This window comes from Barbatula barbatula, assembly GCF_947034865.1.
Source record: "Barbatula barbatula genome assembly, chromosome: 17".
NCBI classification, from domain to species: Eukaryota; Metazoa; Chordata; class Actinopteri; order Cypriniformes; family Nemacheilidae; genus Barbatula; species Barbatula barbatula.
Window position 1 is genome coordinate 2,327,538 of NC_136780.1, and position 10,944 is coordinate 2,338,481.

The 10,944-nt window shown below is 40.1% G+C and overlaps 1 long non-coding RNA gene across 1 annotated transcript; it reads right to left on the bottom strand.

Annotated features, from left to right (window-relative positions):
• Window positions 1-3,162: 3,162 nt before the first annotated feature.
• On the bottom strand, window positions 3,163-9,696 carry LOC306906952. The gene is made up of 3 exons (XR_013787871.1): window positions 9,622-9,696; window positions 6,848-6,905; window positions 3,163-3,562 (listed from the first exon to the last, which is right to left on the bottom strand). It is a non-coding gene; the product is annotated as an uncharacterized lncRNA (long non-coding RNA).
• Window positions 9,697-10,944: the final 1,248 nt, after the last annotated feature.

Sequence of the window (10,944 nt, forward strand, 5' to 3'; positions counted from 1 at the left end):
TCTTCACGTCACCACTTAACAACCGTATAGACCACTTTGAATGATGACCTTACAACCGACATAGTATTTATAATTTACAATGTTAACCAAATATGCTTAAGATTGATAAAAAAATAATACATAAAAACCGGAACCGAAAGTGCTTCTGGACCACTCTTTACATCTTGCCAAGTGGTCTTCCAGGACTTGAAAAGCACTGCAACATTTTAATTTTGGGTAACCCAAGCCCTCCCGTGTGGCGTGTGCCGTATCGCTCTCCACACATCTTTCAGTGTTCACAACATTCCAGCTTTTCACACAAAAGCATAACCAACCTAATCTCCCCAGATTCCCTCCTACAATGCAATGAATACTCCTTTACATAAACACATCCCCGGCTCTTATAAAGCCTCTACAATTTGATGCAATTTCACTTTTAATTAAGCGGCGTAAATCACGAATCAGCATAATTAACAAAATAACAGAGGCCGATAACAGGCTCGCCTTAAATCTCCAAAGGTCCCGTCGCTGGGCAGTAATAAAGAGGGAATAATGGCGTAGCTGCTTGATATTTTGGTGCTGGGGAGTCGTGGGGAAATAACACCTTTAACAGCACAGCGCTCTTAATTTGTAGAGGCGCTGCTCTTCTCGGGAGGCAGGTCATTCATCATTCAGGCGGCCGTTATTTTTAATGAGTCTGTTATCATTCATTTTAGGGTATCCCACCTTTCCATGACACGGATAGTATTTCTTTTATATAGGACAGAGGATTTATGCCGCCCTCTCTCTCTCTCTATCCGCATTGCTCTCGTCAGCCTCTCGCTTTATTTCTTTTCATCTCTCTTTCTTTCTCTAACTCTATCTATCTCTCTCTCTCTCTCTCTCTCTCTTAGTCTGTCTTTTCCCATCTCACTCTCTCTCTCTCTCTAGACAGGAAGCCGTCATGCTGGTCTTCCTGATGGCACTTTCAGGGGTCGGGAATTGAGAGTCCTTATTCAGGGTTTTAAAAGACTTGTGGACTTTCTTTCCTTCAACATGATCCATAACATCACTGGCAGTGACTGTAGGTGGATTGCAGCGGCACGTTCGCAGGTGCGGTTATTGCAGGGCTAAATGCTATAACTCATCTCTTGATGTGGCCTCAAATCAAGTTTGTGTCGGGCTATGACAAGACATGACACGTTTTGACAGTTTATGACAACATGTCGGCCCACACATCTGATTCTCTGCTTGTTAACCAGCGTTAACTAGCATATTCACTCAACGCTGATGGCGAGATTTGTTCTTTCTTGCTTTGAATAATAGTCTTGTTTTGAGTCCATCTCAAGCCGGGCCAAAGTATATTACTAGGCCATAACATATCACTTAAAGAAGGGTTCCTACACATTTCCCATTTCGAAATTCCATACTTTTCCAGAGTCAAACATACAGACTTCCCAGAAGATTTTTCAGACCATATTTAACATCAAAAAAAAGTTGTGGTTTTAAAAATGAAACTGTTCGCATGTATGTTATTATAATAGTTTGCCAAATAATCAGTGGACTGTCATTCAAATGAATGAACACCTAACCAAGACATTATAACATTTATTGGAATTTAATATTTTGTCAAATTGAATAACTGTAAACCTTCAACCCACAGCAACAGAAGGATTGGTGATTTATAACTAGTTCATGAAGAGAATTAAAGTCCATTAATATGGCTTATTTATATACGATTTATACAACGTTGAACACGGGCCGTATGCAGGGTTTTAGAAATACAGAGGTCCAAAAACAAGTTTGTACCAAACAAAACAATTGTATATTTTCTAGAGCTACATGTCTGTCTTTTTATGTTTATCATTGATGAGTCAACACATGGCCAATTTATATTTTTATACAAATATTGCCAAATTTAAATACAATCAATCTTTCAAGAAGATCTGGGTTTGGAATGACAAATGCAAACGCTATTCCTTTGACTTTTTGTGTAGCTACAGACACAGACATCACATTACAAAGTTGCAGACACTTGATTTTTATTAAAAATAGTTCAAATAATATACAAAGAGAATTAAAGAACAAGCATTCATTGATGTGTTTGAAATACAGCCATTTTGCACGTGTTTTTAGACGTGACGTGTGAACGATCCCTTAACATTTCTATGATAGCCGGCCTCTTTCATTTGATTGGACAGTAATCCTCTGCTTCCTTCATTCGATTGGCCAACTCAATCAGAGAGCTCTATTAGACAGCTGATGTTAGATCTGAGATGCGTTAACTGTACAATATCGGTACAGTTTTGTCCTATTAGGCAATTATTTTCACTACTTTTATTGCATGCTATGGAAAAACTACCCGGACGTCAGGGACCTGAATGTGGGTGCGGAGGAGCCCTAACTGCGTAACATCCAATCGCAGCAAACAGTCCACCAGCAGATTTGATCTAGCAACGATCTTTTGGCAGTGCTCGAAAGAGGCTCCAAACCTAATAAAACACATATTTCTCAGAAAATCTTCATTTTATATTTTAGAAAACCGTATACCCGACACTCATAATTTTCACCATACTCAATTTTATTTTTTCCATACTAAACCAGACCTGGAAAACAGTCAAATAAAAATCCATACTTTTCCAAAACGCATAGGAACCTTGTTAAAGGGATAGGTCACCCAAAAATGACTTCCTCACCCTCATGTCCAGTGTTGGGTAAGTTACTCTGAATAACAAATGAATTACTAGTTACTGATTACATATTCAATAGTGTTATTAGATTACTGTACAAATGACTCTCTCCAAAAAGTATTTCATTACTTATTCATTTCTATATTCTATACCAACCTTGGTTTAGTAAAGTGATTCAAGGCTAGACATGAAACAGCTCTTTAAATTCACTCAAATCAATAACATATAACTACATAAAGTATTCTTATTAAATGAGCAAAGTATTAAAAATGTGAGGACACACTAAAGCCTGCATTTTAAAGTAAGTCTTTTTCAAAAAAACACATTTTGTTGTCAATTCCACTATTTTATATATTACTTTGTATTAATTTCAATTACATCGAAAGTCACTGTAATAAAATTACGGAAAGAATATGAGTTTATATATATATATATATATATATATATATATATATATATATATAAAGTAATGAAATTACAGTAACTTATTACTTTGTAACTATTCACACCCAACACTGCTCATGTAATTCCGAACCATCTATACGACTTTGTTATGAACAACATAAAAGAAGATATTTTGAGAAATGTCTCAGTGGTTTTGTCAATGGGGGTCAGTGTTGTTTGGTTACTGACGTTCTTCACAATATCTTTGGTGTACTGCAAAAGAAAGAAAGTCACACGGGTTTGCAATGACATGAAAGTGAGTAAAAGATGAGAATTTGTTTGGGTGAACTATCAGTTTAATGCACAAAAAAGCATCCTAATAAAACACTCAAAAGTGTGTTCCAAAGACAAAAAAACAACTTTTACATACTTTTCTCTCTTTTGTAAACGCACGTTTGAAACAATCTGTCATTTGACTTACGCTTCCAGAGTGAAATATCACACACGTGTCCCTTCACCACAATGTTGTCCTGCAAAACAATAGAAGCCACTTAGCCAAAAATGTTTGTTTGTTTATCTTCTCTTGGTTTTAACACGATACCATAGTGTAAATATTAAGTTTTCTACAAAACACCACGAAGACGGAAACCAATGCCTTCTCTGTGTAATAATGCGAGTTTATTGTTCAATGCAGTACGAGGATGTGTCAACAGTCAAAAATGTGTGCTGGAACAATGGAATGTCTGTTTAATGTGAGACGTGTGGGTGGCGTGTCAGGATTGTTCCTTTGATTTATGAGGTTCCTGTGCTTTTTACAGTAAGGCTCGGCTCAATATGTCCTGAGCGCTACATCCTGTTGGGAGCGGTGACCGACATGTGTTCCTGTGTTGGAATGGTGTGGCATTCGTCTCTGGCCAGAATCTCCATGGTGCTTATCACCGCCATATGGGATACTGGCACGGAAAAACAGTGCGGCAAAACGGTAATGAACACGCAGGGCTGCATCACACCACTGCAGATTTCACATTAAGAAGTCAAATATTTAAAAATAGTTGCCATGGAAAGTATTTGGACATTTAGGCCACATGTCAAGATTTTGGAAGGCTTTGGAAAATATAAAAAGATACAGTAGTGGCCAAAGGTGATGTCCAGCTTTGGAAAACTGACATCTTTACTTTTTATTCAAATGTAGAATTTAACATGTTTTAAAATGTAGCATTTATGTGGCATGGTTGTGCTTGGAGAATAAACTGAGCTTCAATTTTTTGTCCTATATAGGTCTAAAAGGTTTAATGTTTTGTGTCATTCGCCTCATATTTTGATCATTTAATATACCCGGATGGGGCATTCAAAGCAAATATTGTACAAATATGTCTTTCCATCACGTTAAATGCTGTAAAATTATTTGAACAAGATACTTGTTCAATGATCACACATGTCAAAAGAAATAGACACTATATGCGCCCTAAAAATGACTGTTGGTTGTTTGGTTTTAAAAAAAGAGGTTTGTCCTAAAAAAAATTGTTTGTTTTATTATATAATGCATTGACATTTGATGATTTTTAAGTGACTCGAGGATCCATAAGTTGCGAAAATATATTTCGGGCCTGTTGCATACACCCTTGCACATTTACTTGAAACAGCGGACGACTAATAAGATACTTGTACGCTGTGGGTAGCCGCAAACAACGCGTTCCGCAACACCATGCTGAGCACGCATGCCAACACGCCCACACGCGCTCGCCCCATGCCCGCAATTCCATCAACACACACCTCCGCAGGCCCGTGTGCCCATATAACCACAGCCAAGCCCACACGCCGTTTTTGGCCCGAGATACGCAGAGACTGGAACGGCCTTTCCATGCTCCAAGAAAACCTTCGACAGCACGTTTCACGAATCCTGACGTGGGAGATCATGGCAGATAAAACCCACAAAGATGGCGTTCGTGTTTAAAAACAGTGGCGACGCAGCCATATGTCACATTTGCGCAGCTGCCACGGGTTGCGAGTATGTCGTTACGGTCCAGATATCAAGCCTGATATACATTGCGACTACACAGTCCCCAGACAGGCAGACCCTTCATCTAAAGTTATTGCCACGCCGCCTGGGGTAATACATCACGAATTCTGTAAGGACAATGCTAAGAAGCGCAATCTGAGGACAAATGTATCATAGTTGCACAGTGAGCATTTTGTTACAAATAATGTTGTCATCAATTTTCATCTTTTGTTTAAACATATTAGTCTTTTGGACAAGATAGGTCATATTTCAGCAGTTTGATAAATTCTCCCTTCTTGCCTTTTCACAGAATGTGCACTTAATTAATTACACAACCTTTAATTGGACAGATTATTCCTAATGGTTGCGCGATGCTAAATGTACAAACTCGGAGAAGGCTCAGGAGTCATTATTTTAATGCCAGATTCTCAGCTAGTCGTAATCAGTATATTTCAAATAATTAATCAGCTTCACGTCGCGAGAAACGTTCGACCTAAAACAGACAAATTACGCTCTCGTTTGCCCGGGATATTTTTTTCATACATCCCCAATACCGTCCCCTTCTGTAATATCGCAGATGCTGGGCTTTATTAAGGGCGAGAGTGTTTTTTTCGTCATTTTATGATATCTGCAGGCATTTGGGTGTTTAATTAGGGCGGTAATGTCCGGTGATGTACGTGATGGATTTTTACGGAAGCCGGTTTTAACTATCGGAGGCAATATCATAAATCACAACCTTGGCTGTTATGCTCGTGTGAGTTTGTTTAATTAGGATGTCCGCCGAGAGATTCAGGGTGTTGCTGGGTTTGCACAAGGAATGCCAGTTATACAAACACAACAGAGATTTCATTGTGCTCCGTGCCGTACCGACGATAAACAATGCAAAACTAATAAGTTATTTGCGAGCTGATAATCAGAAAGGATCACGTGGGTCTAGCCCATATCTCTAAATGATCTTTGTCTTTGGCAGTTCAAATTACTCTGTGTAATTTCGCTTCCCCTCGGAGGACCAAATATGAGCTCTTTTCCAAGACATAGTAAGCCGCCTTGTTGACTACATATGCCTATATGCCCATAAAGCGAACTAAAAAAATTATTTTAATAAAGACATAATACTCAAAGCATATACTTCACACATATAGCACTGAATTACTATATAATCTTATCGCTGTGCATTCTGGGATTGCTGGGATTCTCCAGAAGGATACGTGCAATGCTGCCCTAACTTAATTAAGTTGCGTATCGTTTGAAAAGAAATAAGGAGACCGATGCATCGCTACAAAGCCTCCGCAGGGAGCTCGGTAGGTTTTGGGGCACAGCAATAATATAGTCGTATTCTAACTATTTCATTCATTACATCACATCAGAATAGCATTTACAATGTGGAAACTATCAGGGCAGATACACAGAGAGAACACTGCACCGGGGTTAAAATTTAGGGGCTATCGATGTTTAACGCGCCCAGCTGGATGGAAGCTGGTTAGTGTGATGCGGTGTGGTACCGGGGCACGCGGGTCAGGTGACCACAGCGGGCACGCATGTCAGTCCGTGCTCATTAACATGACTGATAATACCATCTATCAGGCATCTAATTGGCAATGAGGATCTGCGGAGGGTATTTTAACCAAGCCCACGTATCCATCACGCAGCTGTGGACAAGATGATGGCACTTCATTACCAGAGTGCTAACCAGGTAAAAGTCACATCCATTTGTAATGAGCGCGGGGGCCGCTTTCGCTCCTGTCCATTTTCATTATGTAAAGTTCAACGCATATGTATGCGTATTGTAATTATCTTGATGAATATGCAAACTTACTTTTTACACTTTGGTTTTTCCACAGTGTCAGAGGCAGGCGAGCAGAGGACGGAAAAAACTGAAAGAAGAGAAAACTACACGTAAGCAAGCCGACTGTCAGATTGATTATATTCATGTATACACATCCATCTTTTTAGATACATACATAAGAATGTGTGCATTTGTGTATATATATATATATATATATATACATACACATTCCAAATTTCCATATTATCAGCATTTCTAGATGTATTGTGGCCATTCAAGTCCAGCGTCTGTTGAATTTCAACAAAATCAGCAATGTGATTGACTGACAAGACTAACAAGAAAAATTCAGGCTATCACATAAAAAAAATCTTTCAACTTTTCCTAAATAAATGTAGATATATGAATGTTGTATCGCTTAAAAACGTATTTGAACTTGTTTTCTTTGCCGTATTTGAGGTCTGAAAAATGCAGAGCATCTATATGTTATTTTCGCCTGTTTTCATTCTCTGCAAATAAATACAAAAGAAACAATAATTTTATTTGAAATTGGGGAGACGTATTGTTATATGATCATTTTACCTAAACATAAAATAAACGGAAAATAATTTTGAAATGGTCTCTTAATTTTCCCCGTGGCTGTTTACATAAATATGTATATGTGCAAATTATTATACTAAACCTTCACGTATATTTCATCGTATTTTATTTCAAAAGACAAAAAGCAAAGACCTGAGCTGGATTTGAACCTGAATCACTTGCATGAGCAACACAGCTCATGTGTGAGAGCACGGGTTGCCCAAATCTCCATCTGAAATTATAGGTACATTAAAAATAGATACAGTAGACAGACATCCACGCAGACAGACTGGGTTAGTTAGACGGCTCATTTGTGGGGTTTTTTTTCGTTGTTTATACTGTATTTTATTTATAGGTACAGTCAAAAAAAGGTCACTGGGAACCTTGTATCACCCACACAAGCACCACGGCTCAATGCATCAGCATCCTCGCTCTAACCACTAAGCCACAGCGCTACAGCAAAAAATCAAGTTTGCATGAGGAAGTGGCGTGCCAGGCCTGATAGATGTTTCCCAGGGAAAATTGCAAATTCATCCTCTGTTGTTCATTCCAGTGCAAAAACTTTGCTAAAATGCCCCAAAGTCCATATTTAGTAATTCACATGTCAGGGATGATCATTTCCAGCCCCCCTCAGACTACAGCAATGAATCTTTACTCTCCCTCTCTTCTTCTCCCTCTCTCGTCCTTCCCATTTATTGCTTTGTACAGCAAAGCACCATTACTGATCTCTTCCAAAGCACAAACTAAAAATCTATCCCGTTGTCATTTGCTTCGCCGTGCCATCTATCATCTGGGAGCGAGTGGGGGGAGTTTGGCAGCTTCTCAGCGCCAGAGAGGAGGCGCTGGAACAGGAGGTAGAGTCAAGGACTTTCACGCGCAACAAAAAAACTTGTCACAATTATTTATGGCTCTAGCTGGGACACATAATAGGACACATCAAACTGCTGTTTTTTTCCATCCCTTTCAGTTTTTTCAGCTTTTCCCTTCCCCTCCGCGGCGATGAGCGCCCTCACGTCGCCGGCTCCCTTGTCGAAGTGGGTCACAGGCATCTCTTGCCTTACACATACAATTTCCAAGACAATGGCGGAGCACTTGGGGAAGTGACAGTGACAAATACAGGAGGCCCCACCAAAAGCTGGGCAGGCTGTTACATGAGTGATTGCGCCAATAATCATGCAGGGCCGTCACGTGGCCCTGGGGCAGGAAGGAGGGAGGGACATAGAGAGAGAGAGAGAGGGGAGGCAGCGAAGAGGAGGTGGGATGGACAGAACAGCATGGAGGAAACAGAAAGACATTGAGCTAGACGGATAGACAGATGGAGAAACAGTGAAGTTTGTAAACAGGGGACAAAAAGTGTGTGCCAAGAGAGAATCAGAGAGGGAGACAGACAGACAATTGATGGATAGAAAGATAGACACATTGACAACAAGGATAGACAGGCATTACCAATAGACGTATGATAAAACACAACAGATAGATAGATACGGTTGATAAACAGACAGACAAAAGACAGAAGAAAAGACAGAAAGATAGCTAGAGAGAGAGAGAAACAGAGAGGGAGGGAGACAAACAATGATCATCAAGTCATCAGGTCACATGACCATTCGCTGTATGTTGGGCACAACATTTGAAAAGACAAGATGTAAGGAATTCACATAAAGTAATATCTTACATGATGTCTCATGCAAATAATGCAGTATGGAGATTTATTAAGACAAACAGACAACAAGGATAGACAGACAGACAATGACCAATAGACTTGTAATAAACAACAACAGATAGACAGATATATAGACAGAGAGAGATAGACAGACAGAGAGAGACACAGAAAGACAATGATATAGAGAGAGAGAGAGAGTGAGGGAGAGAGAGAGAGGGAGAGAGAGAGAGTGAGGGAGAGAGAATGGGTGTATACATGTAGGCAGGAGTCAGTGTTATGGTTGGAAGGTTCTGGGAGATTCAGGCCCTTGTGCAGCTCTGGCTAACAGGTCCTCGCAAATCATTTTTTACTCCCTTATCAACCATCTGCGACTTCCTTCCCCTCAGATGAGGTGCCGCTAAATGACTGTCACCCAGCGCGTCGCTCCGCTGTGTTCCGCCGCACCGCTCGTAATTGGGAAGGGGCGGCTCGGGCCTGTTTCCGGGCATGACCTTTCTTAAACTCACCCGCCCGGGGAATTGGGTAGAAGCTGCGATTAAATTACATCTCCGGCACCTCGGCCCCTCACCTTAAGTGCAGCCACTTGGCTCGGGTTCACGGGCTGGGGTGAAGGCTCTCCCCCCTCGAACCATCCACTGCGTTCAGCACCAGGGACTCACGTCTGCTATAGGGAACAAGTTAACATAGGCATGTACTGTGTGTAACAAAACTTATATAGATTTTAAAGGCAAAAAAGAACTTTAAATACGCAACAAAACACAATGCACATGAAAAAATAAACAGCGTAATTTCTTTTTGATGCGAAAAATTCCACGGCACGGCAGCCTACTAACGTTTATGAAGCAGGAGTGCGGTTTCATTTTTTGCGATGTTAAAATCTAGTCATATTAACAGTATATTTGAGAAATATCAGCACACCTGAGCGCTCGCTAAATCAGTTTCCAGCATGTACGTCTCAACTACTGTCAAACTGCCGACGCTAACAGTGCGCTCTTCACACACAAGGTGTCTCTTAATTTGAAAATGATGAATCCCTGATATGAAAGACGAAAGTGGAGCAAAATATTGAAAGCTCAAATAACCTTTTTATCACTTTTATAACTTCCATAACTTTACGTATTAACTCTTTTTTGAAGCCGGCTCATTTTTAGCCGAACGTTTTGATGGCATATCTCTCCCTTTGAGGGTGCGCCTAAAGCTCGTAAAGTGATATCAAAGAAAGACTCGTGTGATAAAACATAATAAATGCCAAAAACTCTTAGAGCAGGGTGATTTCACGCAGAAATAGCTCTTTTAGCGCAGGCAGGTGGGAGGCTACGATTACACTGAGCGCACCGAACAAGAAACCAACAAAGATAAAAGTTACAAATGCACACTTAAGCTGTGTCTCAAATGACATACTAGGCACTTAACCTATGCACTCAACCGTGAAGAGGATGAATTTTAGAAGGGCAGTGTCCTACCAAATGGAAAACGAAAGTTTTTTTACAAACCGGAAGTATATCGGTACCGACCTCAGAGCCCTCTCCCTGGACAGCACTCTATATACGCATACAAGGTTCTCCGCTTACGTAATCGCAGCCCATTTAATTATTTGCTAAGGAGAACTTGTGAAATGACTAAAAGGGGCACGCAACGGTGTTTCATGCATTCTGACTTATTTACAATGTTAAACAAGCAGGCTTCTCATGCTTAACTTGGGTACTTTAAGTGCACTTCTTTTAGGAGAATTTTCAATGTGAGCGCACTACAAAATGCCGTAGAATAGTGCATAAGATTTGGGACGCACCTTATGTCTATAGGTATCTACGTAGGAAGCATTCTTCTAAGGGAGCGTCCTAACAGGAACAAAACTAATAAAACTACTTAACTAACACTAGTAGATCATTAC